This window comes from Monopterus albus, unplaced genomic scaffold (genome assembly GCF_001952655.1).
Source record: "Monopterus albus unplaced genomic scaffold, M_albus_1.0 scaffold521.1, whole genome shotgun sequence".
NCBI lineage: Eukaryota > Metazoa > Chordata > Actinopteri > Synbranchiformes > Synbranchidae > Monopterus > Monopterus albus.
The window spans coordinates 88603-100727 of NW_018128401.1; the positions used below are offsets into that span (position 1 = coordinate 88603).

The 12125-nt window shown below is 39.2% G+C and overlaps 2 pseudogenes; both read left to right on the forward strand.

The window, feature by feature from the left end:
* Positions 1–1151: 1151 nt before the first annotated feature.
* LOC109952942 (olfactory receptor 1500-like) lies at positions 1152–2107 on the forward strand (annotated as a pseudogene).
* Positions 2108–10422: 8315 nt separating this feature from the next.
* Positions 10423–11250, forward strand: LOC109952943 (olfactory receptor 52K1-like; annotated as a pseudogene).
* Positions 11251–12125: the final 875 nt, after the last annotated feature.

The following is a 12125-nucleotide window of genomic DNA, read 5'->3' on the forward strand; positions in this document are numbered from 1 at the left end:
AGTGTGCCCAGAACAAAGTGCACTTAGAAGTGATCGTGCTTTTGCGGCTGCTGCTCCCAAATTATGGAATGATTTACCGCTGCCCATCGGACAAGCCTCTTCTTTGCCAGCTTTTAAGACCCTTTTGAAAACTCATTTATTCTCGTTGGCTTTTTGATATTTTAGATTGGTGTTTATTTTTAATGTATGTTGTTATTTACACTGTACAGCACTTTCGTTGTTTTTAGTGCTTTATAAATAAAGTTGGAATGGAATATATGCTCTGCTGACTGATAATGGTACTATATAAAAGACCACTAGCCGAATTAGCATTTGCATCTGGTGGTATATACACGGCTGTTAACATGACCGCAGAGAACTCTCTCAGAAGGGCCTGCATTTAACTGTCATAGACTCCAGGTCCAAGGAGCAGTGACTATCTACCATCACTGTATTGGTACTGCAGCGTGTTCAACCTTAAAGTATGACTTTGTTAATAATTTTACCCAACAGTACACCAGTTGTTATTGATGTACACACAAAGCCCCCCTCCTCTGCTCTTACCAGAGTCCCTTGTCCTGTCATGTCGCTATACAGTGTAGTCTACTATCTCAATAGCAGAGTCCGTAATGTATGGATGAAGCCAAGTCTCCATTATTAAGAGAATGCAACTGTCCTTCCCAAAGTCATTAGTAGCAATAGGCTATAGCATATGACAGATGGTGGCGCACATACAGTAGTTGCAGTGGCTCCTTGCTTTTCGTGTTGGTGTCTGTAATTAAATATATACATTATGTCACAATTTGATGTCTAAAAAAAATTTTGATGTCAGAAGTCATAAAAATAAAAAAGCATTTGTGTTCAACAAGGAGAATTTGCACCCACAAAGTGAAGCAAGCATATGTTAGTGGCATATGTTGAAAATCCACAAAGGATCAGGCATTGACGCTATTAGTCATGAACTCAGATGAGTGCCGCTCCTCTTTTTAACCACTCCAGTTAAAGCTCAGCACAGCTTCATCATCACAAAAAGAACAGGATACAGACACAGCAAAGAGGACATCTGTCTACATTTATCACTGTGCTGCTGACAGAGAACACATCAGTAAGCAGAACAAGCAGCAGGCAAACAAGCAAGAGGCTGACAAACAAGAAGTCAGACAAGTTTTACAATGAACTTTGTCAATTCAGATCTTGACAAGAACAATAGCTTTGTTCGTCCTGCATATTTTATAATAAGTGGTTTTTCTGGCATCCCAAATATCAAGTATTATTATGTCTTTCTTTTTTTACTGTTTATAGTTTCAGTGATGGGAAACACAGGTGTGATGGTAATAATATGCTTGGATCAGAATCTGAGAGCTCCAAAATATATTGCAGTTTTTAATCTAGCATTCGCCGACTTGTTTGGTAGCTCTGCTTTGTTGCCAAAGGTTCTTGACATTTTCCTTTTTGACCATCCCTACATCTCCTACAATGATTGCTTGGCATTTCTTTTCTTCTATTACACCTTATTTTTCATGCAACCTCTGAATCTGGTTGCACTTGCCTATGACAGAATGATAGCCATCATCTTCCCACTGCACTATCATGTGATTGTGACCCACAGGTTCATGTTTTCTTTAATCGCCTTTTTCTGGTTCCTTGCCATTGCTATTACACTGACTTTAGTCAGCCTTCTCACCAGACATTCTTACTGTAGGTTTGTGGTTATTACCAGCTATTTCTGTGACTATAGTGAGATATACCGTCTGGCTTGAGCATCATCTTTAGTGCTTTAGTAACAGTTCTTATTCTTTGGCTTCCACTGGTTTTCATCTTGTTTACTTACCTATATATTGGCTATGCTTTAACTAAAGTGGCCACAGTTCATGAGAGAGTGAAGGCTTTTAAAACTTGCATAGCTCATCTTTCATTAGTGGCAATCTTTTTCTTCCCATTATTAATAGTTGCTACTCTTACAGGAGGAATGCATCCAAATGCCAGGATTGTAAATCTTTCTTTGACCTCTGCTTTTCCCCCGTCACTGAACCCAATCATTTATGTTCTGCAGACAAAAGAAATCAAAGAATCTGTAAAAAAGTTGTTTAAAGTGAGAAGAGAGTCCAAAATTGCAATAAGAATTTAACACTGTTTGTTAATGTTTTCGGTTATTTGTATAAAATAAGTCAAAGAAGCATTACTAATATTAGAGCTTTAAAAAACGAGAAATGTATGAAAAATGTTTTTGTATACAACAATGAAGTAACAGTTGTTTTATGACAATTATTGAAGCTCAAATATTTTTACCAAAGTACAGTACAAGAATAAAAGCTAGACCACACAATATCACACTTTGAGTGAGAATGTAATGAACAAAGAAAGCAACTGATATTGTTCTTCATATGAATGTTTATAGTTTCTTACTTGTCTTTGTGATAGTTTGCATCAAATTTCCTACAGAAATTCAACATTGCAAATATTTTAAAAGGGAATTTGAAAAGAAAATTTTACCTATCATAACAGAACATCCTATAACTGTATTTTTATTACTTATATTCAAAATCAAAATAACTTGTAGTCTGTGCTTTTTAATGTTATCTGCTAAGAAATTTGAAAAGCTTTGGTGACCTTGTTCCACACAGAGTCACAGCCTAAGTTATGTCATCAAAAATAAAGGTTTGTGCAAATTCAAACCCTCACAGACACGTGTCATGATGTTTAAATCAGTTATCAGCAAAACAGTTTGTGTTTATTTGTGATTAAAGATGTTTTGCTCCAACATTTTGACAAAATAATGGAGGATTCAGTACAGCCTGCTTTGTATCTAGAAGTTTATTACATAATTGTTTTGATGAAAAATAAAAGCATATAGTGAAGGTTAATTTCATGTTTATAAAATAAATGAAAAATAATTTACTTTAACCAAGTGTTGTGATGTGTCTTAGTATCACAAAGCTTTCTATCTACATGTAGAAAACTTTTAGCTTTTATTTTATGGCTTACGCTAAGAAAACTATTACTGTGTGCACATTTATGGTCATAAATATGTTATATGTAAAAAATGAGTTTTCTTTATTTAATTTATTTGACACATTGATTAACATCAAAGATGTGTGAGTTATCCAAAAAGCTCATTTTCACCTTTAAGTCAATGTGCAGGGTGATGTTACAATTCAAACAATCACAAACAATTACTTACTGTTAGACAAAGTATAATAGAATAAAGAATAGAATATATGTTTGTCATTATATCCAGTACAGCAAAATTAAAAAGACATGTAGTTGGTCCGGCAATCACACACTAATATACACACACAATAATAAAATAATAAAACAAATAATAAATAATAAAACGTGCACACCACCATACTTTCTCACACTCATCAACTGCACAAACCTTGTTGTGCTGAAACTATGAATGAGTGAATATCTCACATCAGATTAGTTTAGCTGAACTGAGTCTAGATATCGCTGTCAGGTGTTAGCGTGATTTTTATTTTACACACTTATGAATGGTTTTATTTTATAGCACACATAAGTATACATACTTACATGTCACAGAGATGTTTATGTAGTTACTTTTCACCCAATTATATGTTCACTAGTTTTTACCGTGATGTTATATGAAGAGTGGACAGTAAATGTTTTGATCTTGCTACGACCACTTCATTGACTACGGTTTAACTCGGTGTTAAGTCACAGTATCAACACGCTGCACAAGAACACTAAATGCCAAGAAAACTATTACAGTGTGCACATTTATGATCATGAATATGTTAAATGTAAAAGCATAAAAAAATGAGTTTTCTTCCTTATTTATTTGACACATTGATTACCATCAAAATGTCAGTTACACAAAAAGCTAATTTTCAGCTTTAAGTCAATGTGTAGGGTGATGTTACAATTCAAACAAGCACAAAAAATTACCTACTATTAGACAAAGTAGAACAGAATATATGTTTATCATTATATCCAGTTCAGTGAAATTAAAAAGCCATCTAGTTGGTGCAGCAATCACACACTAACATACACACACAATAATAAAATAATAAAACAAATAAATAATAAAAGAAGCACACCACCATACCTTCTCACACTTATCAACTGCACAAATTTGTTGGTCTATCAATGAGTATTCCCTCAGTGGGAATATCTACTTGTCCTCATCTTAACTCATCTATATTGTCTGCCTGACCGCAACAGTTCAGATGGTGACCAGAATGAGAGGTGTGTCTTATGATATTCTGTGCTTTTTTGAGACAACGGGAACTGTGTAGTTTTTCCGATGTAGAGAGAGGGCAGCCAACAATCTTCTGGGCCATATTAATGACTCTCTGGAGTGATTTTTTTCTGAGCCCCCATCCAGCTGGTGTACCACACTCACATGCAGTACATTAATATGCTCTCTTTTGAGCACCAATAAATGGATACCAGCAGTCTCTGAGTGACATTATCCTTCCTGAGCACACTCAGAAAATGCAGTCTCTGCGGAGCCTTTTTCAGCAGCTCAGAGGTATTCACACTCCAGGTCAAATCTTCCTCAATGTGGACTCCCAGAAAATGGAACTCTGCCACCCTCTGCAGCAGTCCCAGTTAATGATTAGTGATGGAATGTCCATTTTCCTCTTTCTATAGAATATTATAAGCTCCTTGGTCTTTGAGGTGTTAATGAACAGGTTGGTCCTCTGCCCTACTCTATAGGCCGCTCCACCTCATCCCTGTAGGTAAAGTCAAGTCAATCAGTCTTTATTGTCATTATGCATAGCACAACGAAATTTCTTCTGACAGCTCTCTGCTTAAAAGACACATTGTTTACATAAATAACACAAAAATTGTACAGTCCATATAAAATATGAACAGATCAAAATGAAAATGTATGGGACCTAATCAGGTCAACAGCATATTAGAATATAGTCACATTCTAAAGTGCAGCTCAGTGCAAATCTCAGTCTTTAAGAAGAAATGTAAGCATGTGTGTGCATCTGCAGGAGTCCAGTATTATATACAGCCTGTGGGGGTAGGTTGTGTGTATGTGTGTGTGTGAGACTAGGGGTTAGAGGGGTGATTGATTTCACAGCTCTGGGGAAGAAGCTGTGTCTCAGTCTGTTTTAGCCTTTATATTCCTGTACCGTTTCCTGGAGGGAAGAGGCACAAACAGACTGTTGCCTGAGTGGCTGGGGTCTACAGCAATCCCTCTGGCCCTCCTCTGGATCCAATTATAGTGAGTCCAGATCTAGAAGAGGACTCCCTACAATGCCCTGAGCTGTTCTCACCACCTGGGTCAAGTCCTTTCTGTCCTGTGCAGTGCAGCTCCCATACCACACTGTCACACTGAGACAGAGGATGCTCTCTACTGTAGAAATTTGCAAGCAACTGAGAGGAAAGTCCAGCGCGTTTCAGCTTCCTGAGGAAGCCTTTGCTGGGCTTTCTTCACTAGGTAGGATGTGTTCAGAGACCAGGTCAGGTCAGACGTGATGTGGATGCCCAGGAACTTGATGTTATCCACTTGCTCTACCACCTCCCCATGTATGAGAGGAGGAGCATGTTTTGTCTTCCTGGACCTCCTATAATCCACAATGACTTCCTTAGTCTTGTTGGTGTTCAGGACAAGATTGTTATCTGAACACCACCTTGTCAGGTGCTGGTCTTCCTCTCTGTAGTGAGTCTCATCATTGTCTGAGATGAGACCCACGACGGTGTTGTCGCCTGCGAACTTCACAACTGTATTTGTGGGGTGAATGGCATAACAGTCATGGGTAAACAGAGTGAAGAGAACTGGGCTGAGCACACAGCCCTGTGGTGTGCCTCTGTTCAGGAACAGTGTCGATGATGTGCAGCTTCCGATTATCACTATCTGAGGCCTATTAGTGAGAAAGTCTTTAATCCAATGATACATCATTGCAGGCATTCCCAGATTGCACATTTTCAATGCCAGTTTTTCTGGGATTACAGTATTAAATGCCGAACGGAAGTCAACAAATAGTATCCTGACATAAGTGTTAGGATGCTCCAGGTGGGACAGGGCTGTCTGTAATACTATTGAGACAGCATCCTCTGTTGATCGGTTCTCTCTGCAAGCAAACTGATGGCTGTCCAGACCACCAGGGATGATGTCCTTGATGTGCTTTAGGACGATCCTCTCAAAGCACTTCATGATTACTGGTGTCAGATTAACAGGGTGGTGATCGTTCAGGCAGGTGACAGCTGATTTCTTGGGTGCAGGCACAATGATGGAGGACTTGAGGCACACGGGGACTGAAGCAAGATGCAGGGACAGAGTAAAAACGTCCAGGAAAACTCCTGCCAGTTGGTCAGCACATAGCTTCAGAATCCGGCCTGACACCCTGTTTGGTTCTGCAGCTTGGGCCAGTCAGATCATGCGTTCCTGCTTTTAATCACTGCATATGCTTCCCTCAAGAAAACTGCTCCAATTAATACGAAGATTGTTAGAACTTGGCCTGAGGGTGCTTCTCAGCAGCTGCAGGACTGTTTCGCCAGGACTTGCCCCGCTGCATAATTGTATTCGCGATGTCAAGCAGTGGTTGTCACAGAACTTCCTTCATTTAAATGAGAGCAAGACTGAATACATTGTTTTTCGCTTTGATCCAGCCACCATTGTATTGACCTTAGGTCCTTCAGCCCCTTCATTCACGGATACTGTGAAAAATCTTGGCGTGATACTTGACAGCGGCCTAAATTTCGATAAGCAGATCAGGTCCATGGTTAAATCTAGCTTTTTTCACCTAAGACTCCTAATAAAGGTAAAGCCCTCCTTATCGCACGAAGACTTAGAAAAAGCTATCCATGCTTTTATCACCTCGCGACTTGACTACTGTAATGCCCTCTATGTGGGAATTTCTCAGTCTCTTCTCCGAAAGCTTCAACTGGTCCAGAATGCTGTGGCTCGACTGTTGTCGAACACCCCCAGGTATGCCCACATCACCCCCGTTCTTCTCTCGCTACATTGGTTGCCAGTACAATTTAGAATTGACTTCAAGGTGCTACTATTTGTATTTAAGTCTATAAATGGCCTTGCTCCTCCATACCTGTCTGATCTTCTGTCTATTTATGTTCCACGCAGAGCTCTGCGCTCCTCAGAACATCAGTCCTTGGTTGTCCCACGGTCTTGATACAAAAAATGTGGGGACCGTTTTTTTGCTTTGTATGGCCCCAGACTCTGGAATTCTCTATTGCCAGAGCTACGGTTCATAACCAAGCTGGTGGTTTTTAAGTCAACTCTAAAAATCCACCTTTTTAGACAGGCCTTTGGTGTTTAACCCGTCTTACCTCCTCTGAAGAGACATTTTTAACTTGTTGTTTTATTCTAGTTGCATCCTGATATGGAAGTTTTTTACTGTTTCTGCCTTAAAATTCTGTGTTTTATTTTGTTTAAGTTTTATTGCTTTAGTAGTGGGTTTTTTTTTTAGCAATTATACATGTTCTGCTGTGAAGCACTCTGGGCTCTGCTGAAGTTGTAAAGTTTTAATATTATTTATTATTATGTTGTAAAGAGCCCTGTCACCAGACCTAAAAGCAATGGTCCTTTCCTTCAGAAGCTGCTGGACTTCCCAAGTCATCCAGGGCTTCCGATTTGGATAGACCCGGCACTGCGACAGTGTCTTTGCAGTACCTAATATAGCACAGAACACTGTCCATGAACATCTCCAGGTCCCGATGTTCAAAAACATCTCAGTTGGTCCTGGCGAAACAGTCCTGCAGCTGCTGAGAAGCACCCTCAGGCCAAGTTCTAACAATCTTCGTATTAATTGGAGTAGTTTTCTTGAGGGAAGCATATGCAGTGATTAAAAGCAGGAACACATGATCTGACTGGCCCAAGTACAATAATGGTCTAGCCCTGTAGCCTGTCTTAATGTGAGAATAAACCCTGTCCAGTGTGTTAGCACATTTTATGCGTTGATAGAATTTGGGTAGCACTGCCTTCAAGTCCACATGATTAAAGTCCACTGCTATAATGTGCACAGCATCGGGATACAGTATATGCTCTGCTGACTGCTAATGATACCATATAAAAGATCACTAGCCAAATTAGCATTTCCATCTGGTGGCATATACACAGCTGTTAACATGACCACAGAGAACTCTCTCAGAAGAGCCTGCATTTAACTGTCATAAACTCTAGGTCCAAGGAGCAGTGACTATCTACCATCACTGTATTGGTACACCAGTTGTTATTGATGTACACACAAAGCCCCCCTCCTCTGCTCTTACCAGTCACTTGTCCTGTCATGTTGCTGTACAGTGTAGCCCACTATCTCAATAGCAGAGTTTGTAATATATGGATGAAGCCAAGTGTCCATTATCAACAGAATGTAACTGTCCTTCCCAAAGTTGTTGAACTCCAAAACATTGCAGTTTTTAATCTAGCATTCACCGACTTGTTTGGTAGCTCTGCTTTGTTGCCAGAGGTTTTTGACATTTTCCTGTTTGACCATCCCTACATCTCCTACAACAACTCCCTTACATTTTTTTTCTTCTATTACACCTTATTTTTCATGCAACCTCTGAATCTCGTTGCACTTGCCTATGACAGAATGATAGCCATCATCTTCCCACTGCACTATCATGTGATTGTGACCCACAGGTTCATGCTTTCTTTAATCGCCTCTTTCTGGCTCTTCACCATTACTGTTACACTGACTGCAGTCGGCCTTCTCACCAGACATTCTTACTGTAGGTCTGTGGTTATTAACAGCTAGTTCTGTGACTATAGTGAGATATACTGTCTGGCTTGTGATGATAAAACACCCAGCTTCATCATCTTTAGTGCTTTGTTAACAGTTCTCATTCTTTGGCTTCCACTGGTTTTCATTGTGTTCACTAAGGAGAATGTGGGCCCATGAGAGCAAAGCAAGCATATGTTAGAGCAAATACAAGTGTCATATGTTGAAAAGCCACAAAGGATCAGGCTTTGACACTATTAGTCATGAACTCAGATGAGAGCCGCTCCTCTTTTTAACCACTCCTGTCAGAACAGTTAAAGCTTGCCACAGCTTCATCATCACAAAGAGGATGCAGACACAGCAAAGAGGACATCTGTCTACATTTATCCCTGTACTGCTGACAGAGACACTTCAGCAATGAGGTTATATAATTTTAACAAAGTACAAAACAATAAAAGCTAGACCACACAATAATATCACACTTTGATTGAGAATGTAATAAACAAAGAAAGCAAATGATAATGTCCTTCATATTGTAAGATTTGAGTCTTATAGACTAGTTACTTTATAAGCTTTAGTTACTTCTCATACCTTTAGTTACCTTTCATAACTTTATTTTCCTTGTCTATACATATTACAGCTGTATTGATGATTGTCTAGAACTACTGAGCTTTGGTTATTTTAATACATTTATTCCCCTTGCTTATATATCTTATAACTGTAATGAAGTAGAATCTGCTTACTTTGAATGCTGTAACTTCTGTAGAGACTAGATGTCTGCATCTCTTTGTGACCAGATAGCCTATTTACATTTTAACAGAGCCCTGCTAGCCCGTTTCACACCCACACCACACCTAGACCCACATAACATATCCCAAGTTCTGCCTCACCAGGGGGTGTCTTACACACACAAGGGGGCTACAACCTGAGTGACACACACACACACACACACATACCTAGACTTTACCACATTCTAACAAGGGGGAGCTTTGGTTCACAAGAAATAGACAATAAGATCAAAAAGCTGTTGAAGGTTGCACCCCTGTCCAGGGCAGAGCAGCCCAAGAAGATAAAATGTATTGTAAGAACTTAATTCGGGGTTCAGTGGTTGGAACTCCTGCGGGAGCTCTGTCTCTCTGACCCCAGCGCTGTAATGACTTCACTGTGCTCAGACTTTGAGTAAACTTTTTGTTGATTTTAAACAGTCCCCTCCTGTCTTCACTTCTCGTGCTTCCAACAAAAGAATTGGGTTAATTTCTAACAATATGAATGTTTATAGTTTCTTAGCAGTTTGTGTGATAGTTTGCATTAAATTGCCTACAGAAATTCAACATTACCAATGTTTTAAAAGGGAATTTGAAAAGAAAATTAAACATATAACAGAACATCCTATAACTGCATTTTTATTACTTGTATTCAAAAACTAAACTTGTAGTTTGTGCTTTTGAATTTTTTTTTAAATTTGAAAAACTTTGGCGACCTTGTTCCACACAGTCACAGCCTAAGTTTTATGTTGTCACAAATAAAGGTTTGTCCAAATTCAAACCCTCACAGAGATGTGTCATAATGTTTAGCCACTCCTCTTTTTAACCACTCCTGTCAGTACGGTTAAAGCTTGCCACAGCTTCATCATCACAAAGAGAACAGGATACAGACACAGCAAAGATGACATCTGTCTACATTCATCACTGTGCTGCTGACAGAGACACATCAGTAAGCAGAACAAGCAGCAGGCAAACAAGCAAGAGGCTGACCGACAAGAAGTCAGACAAGTTTTACCATGAACTTTGTCAACTCAGATCTTGACAAAAACATCACCTTTGTTCATCCTGCATATTTTATAATAAGTGTTTTTTTCTGGCATCCCAAATATCAAGTATTATTATGTGTTTCTCTTTTTGCTTTATACTGTATAATTTAGGTGATGGGAAACACAGTTGTGATGGTAATAATATGCTTGGATCATGCCTTGAGAACTCCAAAATGTATTGCAGTTTCAAACCTGGTATATACAGACCTGCTTGGTAGCTCTGCTTTGTTGCCAAAGGTTCTTGACATTTTCCTGTTTGACCATCTCTACATCTCCTACGACGACTGCTTTACATTCATGTTTTTCTGCTACACCTGCAGTGCAATGCAGGCTCTTAACCTGGTTGTACTTGCCTATGACAGAATGATAGCCATCATCTTCCCACTGCACTATCATGTGATGGTGACCCACAGGTTCATGTTTTCTTTAATTGCCTCTTTCTGGCTCCTTGCCATTATTACTATGCTGACTGCAGTCGGCCTTCTCACCAGACATTCCTACTGTAAGTCTGTTGTTATAAACAGCTATTGGTGTGACTATAGACAGATATACCATCTGGCTTGTGATGATAGAACACCCAGCTTCATTTATAGTGTTTGGGTAATATTTCTTATTGTTTGGCCAGTGATATTCATCGTGTTTACTTACCTATATATCGGCTATGCTTTGACTAAAGTGGCCACAGTTCATGAGAGAGTGAAGGCCTTTAAAACCTGCACAGCTCATATTTCATTAGTGGCCATCTTTTTCTTCCCATTAATAATAAGTACCTATTTTACAGGAGTTATGCATTGTTAGGTATTTTTAGTCAGATAGATATTGGTTAGATACTTTATGTATTAGAAATGTTTAGTAGAGATAGGGTGTCTAGTTAGACTGTAAAATGCTTAGTCATGCTTATGGGTTTCTACAGGGTACATCTGGTCAAGGATAACTATAGAGAAAAGTTGATGACTGTAAGCAGACAGGATGTTTAAGATTATTATTATGACGTGTATAACTGTAGCCTTAGCCATAATATGTTCTTATGTTTAATGTCACGACATGTCACTAGAGGTCGTGTGAGAATGTTTTTAGCTACACACCACTTAATCAACAGACACACACACATTGATTTGCTTCATGTTTTGACTACTGCTATGGCCAGCTGCAGAGCTGGCAACAGAGACGTCTCGGTTAACGTTTCTGTGTAGTATGGGGCTAGCCCAACCAAAGAGATAAATGTATAGGCCTGGTGGGTTCAGGGTCTTTCATCTTTCATCTGCCTGCGTGCAGTTTGGAGGTGCAAGATACCTGAGTGTGTAATGTTCATTTTTACCTGTGATCCTTTGAATAAATCAGCACTGTTTTGAAGTTACTTGGACTGCCTCGTCTCTCAGAGTTAATGGTGAAAAGAACTGGGTATCCAACACTGGTAAGAAAAAATGTCTGTATTTTGCTTGTATGTATAATGCTATGTGGTTTCTGGGTCAAAGGGCACATTTCAAAACTATGGACAATGTTCAAAGGAAATCAGAAATCTGAAATCTGGCCCATGGCTAAAGGCCACTGATTCATATATATGTCTGCAGCTTGTTGTTTCACTCTGTTACCTGGTTTAAAGTTCCATAGGCATTAATCAGACCACAGTGAACAATGTAAATGTATGCACAGAATACATCTGTACAGGCATA